General features: G+C 37.5%; 1 long non-coding RNA gene across 1 annotated transcript in view; it reads left to right on the top strand.

Annotated features, from left to right (window-relative positions):
• LOC128851341 (uncharacterized) overlaps nt 1-19,068 on the top strand; it is a 39,437-nt gene that overhangs the window by 6,962 nt on the left and 13,407 nt on the right. The gene's annotated exons all lie outside the window — the stretch shown is intronic.

Raw genomic sequence — 19,068 nt, 5'->3', positions numbered from 1 at the left:
TGAGACATAATTGGGAGAAACAAGGGCTAGATACGGATTTTAGAGTTCTCTAATAAACACTATTTTGCACTTCTACTCATCATCCTGAGAAAACTGAAACATTGTGAGATACTGGTGAGATAATTTTCCCTCACACCACCTCCAAGAGGAAAATCAAATAATTTAACAGGCATCTTTCCTTTTTTCCTTTCAATACGTTTAGCAGTAAGATAAACAGGCTAATTAATAACAACTAAATATTCTGTACCCAAAGTACGTCTACAATTATTTAAAATCTTTCTCTATGGCTCATCTACAAGGCAAGCTCTCACTCAAAACTTTGTAACTGTCAGGTCCCATACCCTCTGATGGGCAATGCCTTTTATCCAAGGTATCATTTGCACCAAGAGGTAGCTGGCCACTCGTGCTCAGCTAGTTACTGCTGTTTGAGCTGTGTTCATCACCCTCAGGCTATGGCCGTACTCAACTACCTGCTCGGATAACTTTGCAACTGTTCTTCGGTCATTCTGGGCCAGTAACTGCTGCTATAGTGTACAAAATCATGTACAATCCTTGATAATCTGTCCTCTCTAAAGAAAAACACACCTGAAAGAAGACTCAATTTTCCAAATCACCTGTCTTAAATAGGCTGCTTTTCAGTCTGAAATTCTGCCTTTAGTGTCTGCAAGCTACATTGATTGATTAGGGCAAATATTAATTCTATGCATACTTGGGCATACTTAATTGACTCAGATGTTCACATATCTTTACAATTATAAAGGTTAGATGTAACTTCCTTTTAATTTCTTAAAACTAAAATCTCCTCAAACATTGTAAACAAAACTCTAATCGCATGTTTCAGACCTGCTTATTATTTTTTCTCATTTATCTTTCATCTCATCACAACCAGGTCAGCTGATTTTCTCCCTCCTTCCCTGGCGCTTTGCGTATGACAGTTTTTCTTGTACGCTTCTGTGACCAGGCTTATATATGGATTTTTGAATGTTTGTCAGGAAAACAAAAAGGCTATTTCTAAGATTTCAAGAAGACCAATGACATAGCAATAGAAGTTTTTAAGTATGATTGTCACTTTTAGAACAGGATCAAGTCTTGTTTAGGAGAAAAACTTTAAAAAGGGAAAAAAAGACAGGGAACTAGACAAGGACTTGTTTTTAGTGGTAGATAATTGGAGATAAAGCCCTCTAGAAACAGGGCTGCTCAACATGATATCAGACACTGGCTTTTGTCTTCATAGAAATTGAGTACACTGTTATTTGCAAATGTACAGGACAAGATTAATTTATTAATTGCCTTTTTTTTTTCTTTTCCAAAAAAAGACATGATTGTTGTTAACTTGGCCTGGTTTTGTAATGGAATATATCACTGAAAATGTAAGGGTTGCAATAGGTATATGTTTTACCTAATGCAAAGCATAATGGAAGGAATGTGTAAGTCAGCTCATAAATATTATACTGCTGACAGTAACAGTACTTAAGAGATAATAGGGTTGATTTTTTCATGTTAAGCTCCAGAGGCTTATTATAGCTGGTTAAGGTTAGAGCTTTCATGATTATTTCATTGATTTAAGCATTATGTGGAGAATAAATTGCATTAGGGATGACTTCAGGTGTAGAATAAATAAATAGTATTAAACTCGAATAGGAAAGATGTTTCCTTAGAAATGCAAAATTAATTTCATATTTTTTCTTTTGTTTTTTAAAAAAAAAAGGAGCTTGGGAGTTGTCTCGGAATAGTGGGAAAAACTAGAGGAAGACTACGCTTGTTTTCAATTTGCAAAACTTTGGTTTCCATGGGAAATAATTAAGCCAAAAGTCCTACGAAATTGTAATTAAAAAAATATAATCTTTTAGATTTAGAGAGTTTTTAATGAAATTGGGATTGCATCCATTGTTGTTATGCATGACTGCAGCATCAGTGATACATGGTTATCCATATGTTATGCCTATAGTATAAACAGCTAACAATGTTATTGGAGACAATCAGGAAAATTTAGATAACCTTGTGTATTTATGTGTCTGTGTATCAAAGCTCAGTGAAAGTTAGCTGAAGACAGCTGTGTCCTCATGCCCTCTTTTTCAGTCGGTATATTGTTGTTCCCTGTCACACTGATAAATGAAAACATTTCATGGCAGCAACTGTCAAAAGCCCTCTGGTGAGCCCTGCATTTTCTTTCTGTTTCTCAGGCAAGAGCTGCCATGAAATATGACTTCATATCAGTAAGCTACAACTCTATGATCAAATGGGCTAGCTGTTAGTCACTGGCTGGTGGCCATTTAAATGGTGAATGATGGGTTTTAGTTGGCCATTTTTCACTGAAAGAGGAAATAAATCTCTCTTTATAGGCTACCTCATACTACAAACATGGAATATTTATCTGTGACATAAGAGACTATTCAAACAGTGCAGTGTCAAAATCGTTATAAATGGATGTGCAGGCTGACACAAAAAGCTGCTGGGCGTGTATCCTGCTGGCCATGAAGTTTTGAGCAACTTTGTCTTTCCTGGCATCCATGTTACCTGGAAAAGGAATGTATGCATATTTATTATTGTGCATGTTGCTGGTCTTAATAATTAGTAGCTGACTGCCAGCCAGATACTTTTCTATTATTCCTTCCACCTGACCTTCCATGTCTTCTTGCCTGGCTGTACAGGACCTTCATTTAATGGAAAATAAGTTAAAACATTTACAGTCATGAGCAAGTAGTGCTGCTGGTGAGTAGGAAGCACAGACCTGGAGTGGGGTATAAAATTCTTCAGGGAATGAAAGATGAGTGCCCAGCATTTGTGCTAGTGTTTGAAGAAATGAACAGATGATCGCAGAAGAAATGAACAGATGAAATTTCCTAGGAAGTGTATTTTTAGAATATCCATAGCATGAAATAAAAAAATAATCTATAATATAACATAAATAAAGAAGAAAGATATCTGAAAATTATCCAACTCAACTTTTGTTTGTAATATCACTGCTTTCTCCTGATAAATATCTAGTGAAAATCCATGTATGTTGTATTTTCTTGGTGATCACTAAAGTGAAGACAGTAAATTATTCTAATGAATAGAAAGTAATTCTATATCAGCTGGTGTTGCAGAAATAGATTGGGCTGTAACTGATTATCCACTCTCAAGGCTAAGAAATTTTGAGCAGAATTCACCCTGTCTGATTTGCCCCCCTGCTCTCCCATGCTAGTTTTTGTTCTTTGGCATGGAAAAGAATTAAATTACATGATACCAATTTTTTTTTTTCATTTAGGAAGATACTAGTAAAATAAATCTCCTAGTAGTTATCCGCTCTTCAAATGAATGATTTTTTTTTTAAAGTGTATTTGTAGATTTATTTACATTATGTAGTACTATCCAAAAGCTGATTTCTGGGAAATCAACCCAGCATAACACTTTAAACATTCAAATAATATCTGACTGTGTTTAGATGGCAGAGAATTTTACTGTAGACTTGGAGACTACTTGTCAGTATTTACATCAGTTTGGTATTTCTTTTCAACAGCAGTGTTGGGACTTTGTATCACATCACAAAGAAGTCCAATATTTCTTTCATATTTCAATCTGCTCTTGTGTGGTGGTGCAATCCCTGCCCCCCACACTAGGCTGCACAGACCATTTTAGGCCAATAAGCACAATTTCTGTCTCATTTGAAACAAAACCATCTCTCTCTTTCTGGGGTAATTGCTGATCCAGTGGAAATCGGACTGGTGTTAACACAGGCTTGTTAAGGAGAAGAACTTCCGCTGTACAGAGGCAGTCACTCGGGACACCACGGTATCTCCTTTGGGCTACTTGAAACTGCTGTGCTTTGGAAAACATCTCCTTTACTGCCTGAAGAAGGGGACTGATAATCATTCATCTTAACTAGACACATAGGGGAGAGAAAGCCCATTGTCACATTGTAGTCATGTAGAACACTTAGGTATCCCCTTAGTTTTCTTGAAATCCTGTGTGCCTGGGAAAAGACCCCTAAATTGTCTGAGAAAGAGGTTGACCATCAGTCACCCCCTGACAGCCAGATGCACCGGAAACCTGGATCTGAGATGGTCTGATATAGCTGGTAGAAGTTGCTAGAATTACATTTTCCAACTTGCAGCCAAAATGAATATTAAAACATTAAAACGAATATTCAAACATCTGACAAAAGTCAGTTATCTCAAAACCCTGTGAGTAATTGATCATATGGAAGGCCCTTTGAACTCCTCAGGATCACAGCAGGTTGAGACCAGTAATCTACCCCCTGAGTGAGGTCGTCTCTCAGGTGGAGTGCATGATCTGATTTACTAACATAGCAAATAAAAAAGACTTTGACTAAGTTACCCTGCTTTGGATGCTGACCATCACCTGTCAGCAATGCTGATGCATTGAATGTTAGTGCCCTCATCCATCTCAAAGAATCTTTTGAACTCTTTGAGTTACAACTATTGCCTGTCGTGGAATGATGGTACATTGTGCGGGGATATTCTCACCACTCTCAAGAGGCAAATTTTCATGCTAGCCTCTTCCTATTTCTTTGAATATTTACATTCGTACATAAATCTTTGTGATTGTGATTATCCATACTCCTTCTACACTTAAATATTGATATACCTTTGCATGCGTACATCTCTCTGTATTTCTGTTTTGCTCTATCTGTCCTGATATGCAGTAAATAGGAGTGGTCTTGTAATTTTTGAATCTGTAAATAAGTTGCAGTTTTGATGATAATAGATTCCACATGATCCCCTTGTTAGCTATTAAACTGGCTTATGATTAAGTGCTGCTAAAAATCTAATAATCTGATTTACCTCAATAAATGATCAATAAATTCTAAATTGCTGCTAAATCATTACTGCATACAATATTTCCATTCATGAGACCTTATTAGTGGGAATGGAATTTTCTACTCAAATTATCAACCCAAAATTTTATAGTTGGATAAATTTACTCAGTCTTCAAAACCTCTTTAAAGATACCCTGCATATAAGGATAACCTTAATATTATCTCCTTCCCCCCTATTTTTCATTAACCGCAAAAGAAAAGCTGCTGAAGAATTTCAGTACAGTATAACGACCTAGTTTTAACCACTTCGAGGTAAGTTCAAAATCTGCAAGTTTCAGACTCTAACCCTTGTGAAAAAGGGACACAACTACTGTTACTTTTGCCTTTAGTCATGCTGTAATTTAGACAGATCTGTCCTTTGAAATATACTGGTCCTAGAATACTCTGCTAGAGCCACCACTAATGTAACAGTACATGTGGGTCAGCACAGACCACAAACTGATCATCAAAGCCAGAATGGCACCAGACAAGTCAGCATCACTTGGAGCTCTGCTGTTAAATCATTGGTCTCTAGGGTGAGGGTGGTTACTTCAAACTTGACTAAATCACCAGACCTCACAGTTGGTTGTCAAGGGCCTCTGTGCCTTCATAGACACTCATCACAGACCATAGATTCAAAAAATCTTACATATTTATGCAAATTCATAAAGATATTACTTAGTCATGTTGCCAGGTTAAGCCTAGATAAGAGACAAATGAAGTCTCTTGTGGATAAATCACGATGATACTGTAGGATATAAAACCCTTCAGTGTTCATTCAGGCTGGGAATGGGATTTGTGGAATAAAAAATGCAATGCTGACCTTGGTATTAGAGTAAAGTTAGAAAAGCTTGAAACGGCCCCTGCAGCTATGTGAACTATTTCTAAAGGCTTTTATATTTTGTGTCAAAGAGGTAAATTGACTCACGTCACTTTGCTTTTTCCATCTGGGAAGATGCACTTCTCAATGCATTCACCGACATATTTCTTCTCAGTGGTTCAAGGAGACGTCTTTCCTTTCATTGAAAATAAGTCTTGATATCTTTTGCTCATATTTAAGGCAGGGAAAGGGGCACAAGGGAAGAGAAAAAACAGAGAGGCATACAAACTGATCTTCACAACTGAAAGTCAGAATTATATGTTGAATACTGCTTTGACATTTCTTTTCTTCAAGCTGTAGTCTGATTTGTGTGTTTCAGCCAGTGTACATTTTAAGTCATAGAATTGGCTACATACATGCAATTTGCAGAATACATCGAAGTTTCATACAATACTTCTGTCTGGAATGACCTAGTAGAGAGCTTTCACAGTGAGCTTTCGTTTACCAGAAGTTTCAGGAGAAATGGAAGACTCCCACATTTTTCTCTGATATGAGACTTCAGTGGTCAAACCACAGATATTTGGTATTGAGCCTGGGCTAACCTGCCTGCCTGAGTCATACTTTTAACCACATCACTACTCCATGGCTCAATTGCAAGCATCTAACTTGATGTGCAACTAAGACCCTCTTTAGATAAGTGAATACAAGACACATTCTTAAACAGTTACACAATTACACTATGATTACCTTAAGTTAGTTATTCTTTCTTGTCTTTAAGCCTATCTTGCTGATGTGTCATATGAAGAACCAAACTTGAAGTTTTTAGTATTGCTTGGCCTTGTGCCTTATTAGCGCTGAAGAAAGTCTTTACGATATGAATACAAACTTGAAGAAGAAATGAAGTCAACCACTTGCATGATCTGGGTGTATGTGGTACTCAGCAATACCAATTTAGAAATTTCTGTTCTTGTTAGTTTTTGCATAAGATATTGAGAGTAGCATGCTATGCTATGAAATGCTGTAAACAAATTTTCATCTTCAAATTAAATATGTATGAAGGAATTTTCTATTGTCCCTGCCTGTGACTTTAGCATATGTGTTAGTTATGAAGCTTCTATAAGTCTTCAGCATATGCTGATTACAGCAAGCCCCACGGTTTATTTGGAATAATTTATTTTCATTGGTTTAGAGTAATGGATGCCAGTCTGCTACCTCAACATTCTTAACAGTTCAAATTTGTTCTGTTGATTCTTAGCCAAATCAGCAATCTTTAGTTTCCAATATCGAAACACCAGTCAGTGGCAGCAAATAACATTAAAAATGCCCTTGCCAGATATTTTTTTTTATTATTAGCTAACGAATTATGTTTTGAGCAAATGTATTATTTATTAGCATGTGAAATTATAGTTCTTATTTTAGTTACTTTTAGATCCTGTCACAAGTGGTGATGAATGAATGGGAAATAATGAATATGATAACTATATTTAAGCAGGAGCTGTGCAGGGGAAAGGAATTGGAGCTGTTCAGTGTAATATAAGATGGAAGAACAACTAAAATAGAAACAGCAGCAAACTGGTTAAATACATACAAATGTAGATTATATGAGACTAATCTGTCGTCTATTGAATTGATTATACCATATGCTATCACAAAGTAAAAGTGTTCAAATTTGATGACATGAAGACTGTTAGGAAACTTGTTTTAGTGGGAGCTGGTGAGCAGGTGTGATATCTGCTGAAAAGAATGTGTAGTAGGCTTGAACATGATTTACAAGCAGAATTCCTTAAGAATTGCAAGCTGACCATACTATGGAGAAAAAGAAACTTAGAAATAGGTTAATCAAGCCTGTTGATTCAATAAACTTAGAAAGCTCATGTATAAAGAAAGGGACTGGATTTTAGACACGATGAGTTGGATGATTTTGAGGAACAGGGTATTAGAAATTATATGAAGCTGAATAGCATGAAATCCAAGGTCATTTGGAGAGAGGAGAGAGGAGAATTTTTACTAGAAGCAGAGAACATATAATTCAGAAATAACTAAAGGCATAAAGCTCCATGTGCATTTATTCACTTACCTATTAAGTCTGATTATTTCACGTGATCTATCTTTGCAAAACATAATTATGACCTTAGGTTATGTCAGGCAAGTTGTTTCCAGGAGAAAGGGCAAAGTATTAATGGCAGTCTGTAAGGCACTGGCAGGAAACCTCATATGGAATACTGAAAAAAAATGAATTTAAATTGGAACAGGTTCAGGAAAAATTTAGAGGTATGGAGAACTTGCAGATACAGTTATGTTTCTCTCATTTATGAATGTGGCTTTGGTAGATACATGCTAGTTAGTGCAAATCTTAATAATGTTAGAGGTTAGTATGGTAGAAGCATCTCAGAGTTCTGGGTAAGAAAGTACGCCAGGTGTTAATTCAGTTTCTCAGACAGCTTTACAGCTCCCACTGATCTGTGTGACTATGAATAATTTTAGTCTGGAAACGGAAAATGGTTACCACCTATTTGAGTGGGTGAATTCATGAAATTCTCTGCTCTTAGAGAAGAAGAAGTAAATGCTGAATCACTTTTAAGACTAAACTTGATCAGTTAATGAAAAAAATTCTCGTATTTTTCCTTGACAGCAGTTAATTACACTTATTAAACCAGAAGTTACTTCTCCTTTCCTTGTGGTTTGTACAATAGTAATTTGGCTGCATGTATGCCCAAACAGTAAAATCACTACAGACACCAGAAGAAAGATATTCCTTACATCTATAGGTAGTCAACTCTTACACTGTACACGAAACGCAAAGATACTATGTTAATTTTGTCAGCTGCACTTCAGAGATGTAGTGTTATCTGGTGTAGTGATTTCGAAGTTTAGCTTCAAAGTATTGTAATAGAATATCTTACTGTGTCTCCATTGGAATACTTTTCATAATGATTTTGTAATCATTACAGATTCTAACCAAAATTACACTGATATATAAAATAATCCCTCTAGGGTATTAAAACCAGAAACAAACTCTAAATTCCACTACACTGTTTCTGAGATACAGGATCTATTGTTGAGTAACAAAAGAAGAAAAATAAGGCGATGTTTGGCATAGAGGCTGCTAAATATATACACCTAAGGGTGCACTGTTTTGAGCAATCATGAGCATCTTCAAGTGTGACAGTTGTAAAACTCTGTATAATTGCCTGATTTTCTCACATAGCTTTTAAGTTTTGATCCTCAGTTGTTCCTGTCATAGCTGTAAAAGATCCATAGAGATCCTCTACCTTCTGTAACTGGTTATAGAATCATAGAATCATAGAACAATAGAACCATAGAAGGTTTTGGATTGGAAGGGACCTTAAAGATCATCTAGTTCCACTCCCCCTGCCATGGGCAGGGACATGTCCCACCAGATCACCCTGCCCAAGGCCCCATCCAACCTGGCCTTGAACACCTCCAGGGATGGGGTATCCACAACTTCCCTGGGCAACATGTTCCAGTGCCTCACCACCCTCACTGTGAAGAACTTCCTCCTTATGTCTAGTCTAAATCTTCCCCTCTCCAGTTTATAGCCATTCCTTTTAGTCCTGTCACTACATGCCTTTGTAAAAAGTCACTTTCCAGCTTTCTTGTATGCCCCATTCAGGTACTTTATCTTCAGTCAGTCAGCTCCGACGATTTGGAATCAGTCAACAAATTCCCATCTTCATGTAGCTTGAATGGAAAAGAGATAGTCAATAACATAACCTAGAGTAGCCACATTCAGAAAGTAGATTCTGCACAAGATACACTTATTTGACTTAAACTAACGAAAGGGATGGGTAGTTAAATAAAGTGTTGAAAACAGTTTTATTTTCCATGACACCAGACACAATGCAGCTTCTGAGAATATAATACTGACAGAAATACAAAATACAAAGAAGACCAAAACTGAGCATTCAGGGAGAGGATACCGGTATAGTAATAACCTCCTTGACATTTCTATTAATCTTGTCAGCTTGAATCATAGAATTATAAATATATTAAAATTCTATGATGTTAATTAAAAAAGGTCTTTTTTTTGTTTGAACTTTGCAAAGATTTGTAGACATTACAGTGTAATTTAAAGATCTTAGTGAATTTTCCTCTTTCACTTGATGCTTCACAATATACAGTGGCAGAACATAGTTTTGTCAAACTTACAGGATGTCTACCTAGGAGCCACTCTTAAGTCCAATTATGTAATTTTTTGTTTCCTTTCTCATAGTGTCTTTTATTTGGAGAAGAAGCAAAGTGCTTTATTCTTTCTTTCTTTTTATTTTTAATACGACTCAAATATTTTTTCAGAAACATTTTAATAAATACAAGGGGTATCAAATTTCCTACAGGGCAGCATAGCTCAGAGGTTTCACTGATGTTTGCTTGTACGAGCAAAATTTTGAGACTGAAAAGAAGGCGCTGACTCTGGAGGCACTGGACTGTTGTATGCACCTTCTTTTAACATTTTACTTGTTTTGCCTTTCACTTCTTTCAACATGTTCAAGTGCTGCCTTTTCTTACTTCCCAGATTCTAGGTCTTACAGTATTCTCACTGACATCTATTCACAAGGTAAGTTCTACCTTTCCTCTTTCTATTTTCTTGTCCCACTAATTTACAGTCAGCTTAACTCCCAATGGAAAACCCATTTCCCCTCATCTCCATTGCCTTCAGATTCATGGATATTTCTCTTGTCTGTTCATTCTTGTCAACTCCCCTACCCTTTTCACAGGGATTTAGCACTTTCCTGCATATTGAACCTTTATATATGTTATTGTGGCTTCAGCAGGGCATCTTTGAGAGAGCCAGGTAGCCTGCTAACATGTAGCTGATGCAGAAAAAAATTTTGGAATGTGTGGTTTTTGAAAGTTCAGCAGGATATGCAAGCTTAACAAAGCTTCAAGCCACCGAAGACTGATACCATCTTAATATTACTGTATTCCAGTTGCCATTAAAATATTAATTATGAGATTGTGTACTGTATTTCACTGTAGTTTATGTCAAAATTAGTTAACTGTATAGCTGAAATGTGCTAACTGGCATCTGTAATTTATTCCCAAAAGCTTTCTTGAAGGCTTTATTGTAATTGACAAGCAGTTTTTTCTTGGATGCTGGAAGAAGATTTTCCACAGATAGATCAGTTTTAATTACCAAATATGAGATCAGCGATTACACAGACATATATTGGAGAGATCTGAGAGCAAACACATTGTGATTAGGGTATTTCTGTCATACTAAAGAGGCTGCACATTACTACTGGTTTTAGCTTCTCTTTCTGCGGTACGCTTTTTCTACGGCGGAGACACAGTAAGTGACCAAGTACCTCCTCCCAATTTATTAAACCAATGACCAAAATGAAGATAAACCTAATGATATTTTTGATAGGAAAGGTCACCAGTCTGTTATAAGGAGTTAACTGAAAATAATAACTTCCCTATTTATAACCATTTTGGTCTTTCAATTTTTCTCTCCATAACTATAGTTACAAACAAATAACATTTTAGCCAAAGAATGTTCAGGTGCTGATCCTTCCAATCATGAAGCCAATATTTTTGGGAAATGAGACACTAATAGCTTTCCACATTTAATTTCATTTTGACATTAAGGGAATTATAGGGCTGAAAAAATAGACTAGCCTGTGTCTTGCTAGAGGAGAAGTAACTGTTCTTTTCCAAGAGTTATTACCATATTAACCTTAAGACTGCACTGTAATACTGTGTTCACCAATAATATTTCAGTTCAAAATTTGGTTCCGGAAATATCTGTGAGGCAGGGAGCTACCAGATGGTTTTAAAATAGCTGATCTCTGAATGCCTTCATCCTTATCACAATCAACTGAAAATAAGAGGTGGAGGTGTTTTCTGCGTTGCTCTGGTAATCAAGCAGTGGAAGTTCTTTTAAGAATGAAGAAAGAAGGGTCGTGTTTCCATGTAAAAATGCTTTTGGTTCAGGTTCTATAGCTATGTTTTTGGTCATTTCTACCTGTTTTTTTTTTGGTTGTTGTCTTCTGGTTGAAAAAATCGTGTTTCCCCGTTTCCTAAAGCCTCTACTTTTTATTACTGTAAATATTTGTGTTTTACATAACAGCTACAATGGCAACTGACTTTGTGTCTGCTGTGTGATGTATTTTAATAAAAGTTAATAGATTACTTGATGCTATGAATTATGGAGAGTTTTAGAAGGGTTTACAGTTTTTTCCGGTTAAAAATGATGAGAAATTTTTTACAAATGCTTATATAAATAACTTATATTTGCAAAGCAAATAATTTATTTGAGGATACCCCTGAGAACTGAAGTGCATTTCAGGTGCATTTATTATCTTTCTCTTAGGCATCTCACATCATATGCTAACACAATTTCATGCAAAAAGAGTAAAGACATAAGAGGTGCTAAAACTAGCTAGATTTTAAAACTTTTGGGCCATTTTTTATTTGGAGTAGCTCTTTTTCTTGGAGCCATTCTTTTAAAAAGTCATTATTTTTTCTTCTTTTTAAAAATTATTTCCCCTCCTGGGATGTAAGCCTCATTTGGAAAAAAAACTATAAGGGATTTTTTTTTTTTCTTCTGGCTCTGAATTAGCTCTCAACCAAGAAAGAAAACTGACTCGCTGCTACTGTGGCTGTATTCCTAACAGTATTTGATCTCAGATGATTCTTTTATCACTTTTATCACTGGTGTCCTGAACTACATTTCAAATAGTGAGGGGAAAATATAGGTAATTGTTTTGTAAAAAGAGAAATGATGAAGGTTTTTCCACAAGAATTGAGAGTGAAAGGGATTTATTACTGATCATTACTGAAGGGCCTACTAAGATAAAGAGAGTAGAAATCTTTATTATGCATTAATTGTCTTCCTTGATTTTATATCCTAAAAATGTCATTTTACTTCTACAATGCTGAAGAACAAATTCTAGACATTCAGTTGCAAGATACCCAGGCACAGTGTCTATCAACAGATAGCTCCTTAACCTCCAACAGAACTACGTGATTTTATTGAAATTCTTTTCACTATACAGTAACAGAAGAAAAAGAAAAAAAGAAGCTAATTTCTCTACTGAAAAAGAAGGCAAGGCTCCCTGATGCAAAAGCTTTTTGCTTCTCCACATTTGCTTAATAATAGTATTTTATGATCATTTGAGAAAAGAAGGAGGCTGCTCTAAATGATGGGTCCGACTTTGGGTTGCTATTGAATTGAGCAATATGGGAAGAATAATAGCTAACTATCTTATAAGGTTTAGTATTTTAATGTTCAAGAAATGTACAATACAGTCCTATTGTATGCCAAATAAATATGTTCTTAGGCTTAAAAATTCTGATTGTATAAATTCAGAAACATTAAAAATGAACCTATTTTATAAATATATCTGAATAATGTAATGTACAGGAAACATCTTTATTCTGTTTAATATGTGTTTGCAACTACTTTTTATATCTTTGGTGAAAAAATGTGTAAGGTGCACAGAAGAACAATGGAATGTTTTTGTACCACCTGATGTTTTGACTTGCTTATTTAATTCCTTGTTTCTTTGTGGTCTCAAGGGCTAATAACTGGTCAGTTTCTAACTGAAAAAGGGAAGTTTCCAACTGAATGAGCTACTTTTTATAAACAGTGCCTTTTAAAGCTTTACTTTATAATCCGGTGGGTACCTCAGTGGAGTTGTCCAAGGCTCGAAAGGTGTTTTTTTTCCTATCATGCTGACTCAGGATCTTATGATGAAAGTCAAACACCTCTTATAGGCAACAAATTGAATTGTTTAATCTAAAGTATTAATCGTGAGGGTCTAAGGATTTCCTCGAGTTTGCCACAGGTCACATTCAGCCCCTTCAGCGAGGCAATAAGTAGCTCAGTCGGGGGGATGCAGTGGGTGCATAGCAGTTTCTTTCTGCCACTCCTGCTTTCACACACCTTTCCTTCAATCTGGCCTGGGTCCTCTCTAGGCTGCAGAGAGCTCATGTGTCTTTGGTGCAGCAGCTGGGGACAGAAGAGGGCATACACAGAGTGTGTGTGTATGTCAGTGTATGATCACTAGTGAACACCAAGCTAGACTAGCTAGCAAGGAGATAGCCTAGTGCAGATTAGGCTTCCAGATTTGATACTCCTAATAATTTATGGATGTTTTTTATATCTCTAACCACTGAGTGGATCTTCCATGTAACATAGGTGGTAGGACCTCAGCCAGCAATTTAATTATAGCACATACAGCTTCCACATGGTTTCGACATAATTTTTACAGAAGAAATTATTTTTTCAGAAGTTCAACTGAAAGTGTGGCCTCTAAGATACTTGCATTTTCCTGAGATGTTAGTTTCTTTAAAAAAAAAATTAGTTAGTTTCTTTTTAAAAAGAAAGCTCAATGCAAAATCTGCCCTTTCAAATTACTTGTTAAAATTTTCTATGATCAGTTACTAATCTTTTCTCTGATCAGAATATTCTATTTTGAACATTAAATATTATACCTTATTATTTTTTCATGTGATGCACTTAGGAATGCACTAAATCAATCTTAAATGTCTGTAATATCTGTAATCAGTAGCTGATGATCAAAGCGATTCTCCTCTTAAATGAAAAATGTAAAGAAATTACTTTCCTCTTTTAGGTTTAGACCACACTGACAGTGGGAGTAGCTTATGTTTCAGAGTTAATTGTTGTGCTTAGCTCTTGGTGAGAAGAAATTGTTGTGTATATAACCAACATAAGACTGCATGCAGAACTGTAACAAGTGATGCTTCTGAAAAGTTTCTCAGAGTGCTTCCTTAAAAATACAGATGCTTCTGCTTAATTGCTGCTTTTTGCACTACCCATTCCCAAGGTTACTAAAGAATCTAGTCAGCAAAGCAGAATTTTTCTGGGGAGAAAAAATATGGTTGCAAAATGATACGTAGAATGTGTAGAACTCTCTATATTAGAGAGATAAGGATTTGATGGATGAAGTGTTTGGTGGATCAAGAATTGGTTGAATGGTTGCATCCAGAGAGTAATTGTCAACATCGAAATGTCCATAAGGAGATCAGTGATGAGTGGTGTCTCCTAGGAGTCCATACTGGGACCAGTACTGTTTATTATCTTCATCAATGACATAGAGGGATTGAGTGCACCCTCAGCAAGTTTGCAGCTGACACCAAGCTGAGTGGTGTGGTTGACATACATGAGGGACAGGATGCCATCCAGAGAGACCTGGACAAGTTTGAGAAACGGGGACCATGTGGACCTCATGAGGTTCCACAAGGCCAAGAGTAAGGTCCCACATCTGGGCCAGGGCAACCCTCTGGTACCAATACAGGCTGGGGGATGAAGGGATTGAGAGCAGCCCTGAAGAGAAAGACTTGAGGTGTTAGTGGATGAAAACCTGGACCTGAGTTGGCATTGTGTGCTCGCAGCCCAGAAAGCCAACCACATTCTGGGCTGTATGAAAAGAAGAGTGGCCAGCAGGTCAAAGTTGGTGATTCTGGCCCCTCTACTCTGCTCTGGTGACACCCAAACCTGAGTACTGCATCCAGCTCTGGAGCCTTCAGCATAGGAAAGACATAGGCCTGTCATGGGGAGACCGTGTCAAAGGCTTTACAGAAGTCCAGATACATTACATCCATTGCTTTTCCCGTGTCCTCTGATGTGATCACCCTGTCACAGAAAGCCACTACGTTGGTCAGGCAGGACATGCCCTTAGTGAAGTCATGCTGGCTGTCACGAATCACCTCCCTGCCCTCCAAGTGCTTTAGCGTAGCTTCTAGGAGGAACTGTTCCATGATCTCCCCAGACACAGAGGTGAGGTTGATAGGTTGATAGTTTCCAGAGTCATCTTTCATACCCTTTTAAAAAATGGGCACAATGTTGCCCTTCTTTCAGTCACCAGGGATTTCTCCTGACTGCTGTGACTTGTAAAATGAAATGGAGTGACTTGGTCACCATATCAGCCAATTCCCTCAGTACTCTGGGATGCATCTTGTCAAGTCCCATAGACTTATATATTTTCAGGTTCCTCAGGTGGTCACAAACTTGATCTTCCCCTATAGTGGGAGGAGCTCTACCCCACTGGCCCCCTTCTTGATGTCTGTTTACCCAGGAGGGGTGAGGAAAGTGGCTGTCAGTGAAGACTGAAGTAAAAATGTTGTTGAGTACCTCAGCCTTCTCCTCATCTGTTCATACAAGGTCACAGTTTTTGTTCATCAGTGGGGGTACATCTTTAACCTTCTTTTTCTGCTTGACATGCCTGTAGAAGCCCTTGTTATTCTTTACTTCCTCTGCCAAGTTCAGCTCCAGCTGTGCCTTGCCCTTTCCAACCGCATCTCTACACAACCAAGCAGCTTCTCTATGCTTTTCTCAGGTTCCCTGTCCCTGCTTGCACTGACTGTGCAGTTCCCTCTTGCTCTTTAATTTGACTAGTCTCTTGCCAAATACCAGTTTGAAGGTGTTTAAGTTTGCATGTAAAACCCGACTTGAGTTATTTAATGTCTGCTTCACTTCTGACATGCTTAGAAATGGTATTCTAGTGCACTGCAGTATGCTATGAAACAAAACTTTTGCAAACAGATTCTACTAGTTGGTGTATAGAGGAGAATAAACATGAAAAAACTTCAACAAGCAATTAAACTTGGACTCCTCCCCAGAGAGGCTGATTCAGCTGTTCTGATACAGATACTGGTAAATCCTTCAGTGATATGAGAAGAGCGAGAGTAAATGCTCGGAACATGAGTTTGGGATTGCAAACATATTTGCCTTATTCTTTGATCAGAAAAAATTAGGCTGAAAAGGATAACACTACATAGAAGGGATGAACGAGAAAAGAACAGTTTCTAAGTATATTAGCCAGAAGTTATCTGGCCTAGCAGAAAGCAGATTTCCTTTAGTCTCTGGAAGAGATAGAACTTCTGTACAGCAGCATTCCATGATAACCAACAGCTGCCCTTTTTCTCCCAAACCATCAACCAAATAACCAACGAAAAAATATTAGATTAGTGGAGAGTTCCAGAGGCCAGTTCCACTTTGGCTTGTTCTGTAAAACAACTACTGAGCAGGTTAAACACCTTTAACTAGGTTAAGAGAAACTAAGCAGATCCTGTTCAGATACAGGATACAAATACAGCAGACCAAGCTGTTCTTAGCTTGAAAAAAGCAGAAAAATCTTGAGATATACTTTCCAAGGCTAGTCCCATGCTCCTCACGAAGTTACAAGAAAGATGGGAAAATGTTCTTACTTCAGTGTCTTTGTGTCTTGGATGATTTCAAAGTTCTTTTTAAGTAGAGATCTTTTTTTCACACACTTATCTGACTTCTAATTTCTGGAGAGTCCTTTTATTTATACCTTGGTTTGATTTTCATTCAAGACTGTGCATCATAAGGGTAGCATTAATTGACATTGGCATTAATACCTGGAGATCATTAATGCAAAGCATATGGCTTAACTGACAAGACTGTTTGAAAGCTGTATAAATCTAAGCTGTATTTCTGTCTGCACTGTTTGTTCAAGGCTAGTGTCAGACAGGAGTCTCCTTGACTACTAATACAGCTTACAGGTCTGGGGTTTTACTCTTCTTCCAAACAGTTTCACGCTTTGGATTTGCAAAAATTTATAACCTAAGGGGACAATACTTCAAGGCTAACACAGTCAGCCTTGACAATCCTCCTCCAGAAAAATTATACATTACCCTGTATAGGAACAGTTGTGATACAGCAAAAACATCAAAGATTGTGAGTATTTCAGGTGCTGTATGAACTGCTTGTATTTCTATTTTCTCTCCACCTTTCTACCTTCCTTGGGAGAACTGGTTCCTTTTTAATGTTGTTTTGTTTATCACATGGAAATTTGGCAATGTTGTAGATAAAGCGTGAGGATGTGAAAGCAAATTATTTAACACGCCTGAAATTACACACATATGGGGAGAAATAGACTTCTGTCAATTTACACTGACTGGATCTTCTGCTTTAATTGCAAAACAGAATGAAAAACTTCTATGGCTCTTGGCCATAAAGAAAAATGAGTTGGATTTGCCTTCTGCGGAAGTCAGAAATTAACTTTTGTGCTTAAAATGTGCTTAAATAGACTATATTGATAATACAAAGGGGAAAGAGTACAATCAGCTCACAATTAATTTGTCTTCTAAGACAGATTAAAACCGAAATTGATACCAGGTACTGTAGTCAGCCCTACTTCTGATTCTGTGACTCACTGAATTCATGATGTTAAAAAGAGTTAAGAGCACAGAGTCCAAAAACATGGCAGTTTTTAGAGAACTGTGGAAACAGAGATTAACATATGTGCTTATATATGCCTGTGAGTGTAGAAAGCAGAGAGAGAAAATTACTCAGAATGCAACCTTTCAGCACTAGGATGCAAGCTCTCCTTTCTAACAGCTCCTTTCTTCAGGCTGTTACATGGACAGATTGGTCGATTTAGTAATAAGAATTGAAATATAGCAAATCCAGTCTAGTAATTAAAAAAAAAAAAGAAAAAGAGACATCCTCTGAAATGCCCTGAAGCCTTACATGCCCTTGCAGAACTGCTTTATGGCTCTGCAGACTGAAAAGGAAAATCTTGTCACATCAGGAATGATGCTGGAACTGAGTAAGGCAGCCCAATTTTCTCCTTGGATAACAACCAGCACAACTAAGAAAAGGCAATGTGTGATAGTAGTAGGAGACTCTTCCAAGTGCTATGAAGGCATCCATTTGCTGACTTGACCTGCTCTCTAGAGAGGTGTGCTTCTTACTGGAGGCTCATATTATGGATGTCACCAAGAGGATACCAAGCCTAGTACAGCCCAGTGGCTACTGTCAACTGCTCTTGTTTCACTTGGGCACCAGTGATATAGCCAGGAGCAGTCCAAAGGGTACCGAGAAGGATTACAGAGCCCTGGGAGCAGCAATAAGGGGGTCTGGAGCACAGGCAGTTTTTTCATCAATTCTTCCGGACAAAGAGATGGAGTTTGAAAGGGCTGGTTGAGTCTGGCAAATCAACAAATGGCTACAGGACTGCTGCCACAGCCAGGGGTTTGTCTACTTAGACCACGTGACTTGCTTTGAGAAACCTACTCTGCTGGGGTCTGATAGGGTCCATCTGTTGGAGAAGGGGAAGAGCATCTTCGGTCACATGCTTGCCAGCCTTATGAAAAGGGATTTAAAATAAAGTTGCCGGGGGAGGGGAACCTCAATCTATTCCATTCCCACTGGTTTAATGGCAGTGCAAACAATAGATGCCCAGACCCCGAAGAAGGATCACAGGTCAGCAGGAGAGCACCTAAAGAGAAACAAAATTATTTCTAGCAGTGAGTCAACTTCACTGGAGGCTCAACTTAAGTGCCTCTATGCAAATGCACTTACCATGAGGAATAAACGAGAGGAATTGGAGATGTGTGCATACCTGTAGGACTGTGATTTCATTCACATCATGAAGACATGATGGGATGGATCCTATGATTGGAGTGTTGGAATGGAGGGATAGAAGCTCTT

The sequence above is a fragment of the Cuculus canorus genome, chromosome 2 (genome assembly GCF_017976375.1).
Source record: "Cuculus canorus isolate bCucCan1 chromosome 2, bCucCan1.pri, whole genome shotgun sequence".
In the NCBI taxonomy this organism is placed as follows: domain Eukaryota; kingdom Metazoa; phylum Chordata; class Aves; order Cuculiformes; family Cuculidae; genus Cuculus; species Cuculus canorus.
The sequence above is the reverse complement of the archived record's forward strand: the minus strand, read 5'-3'. Positions and strand labels throughout refer to the sequence as shown.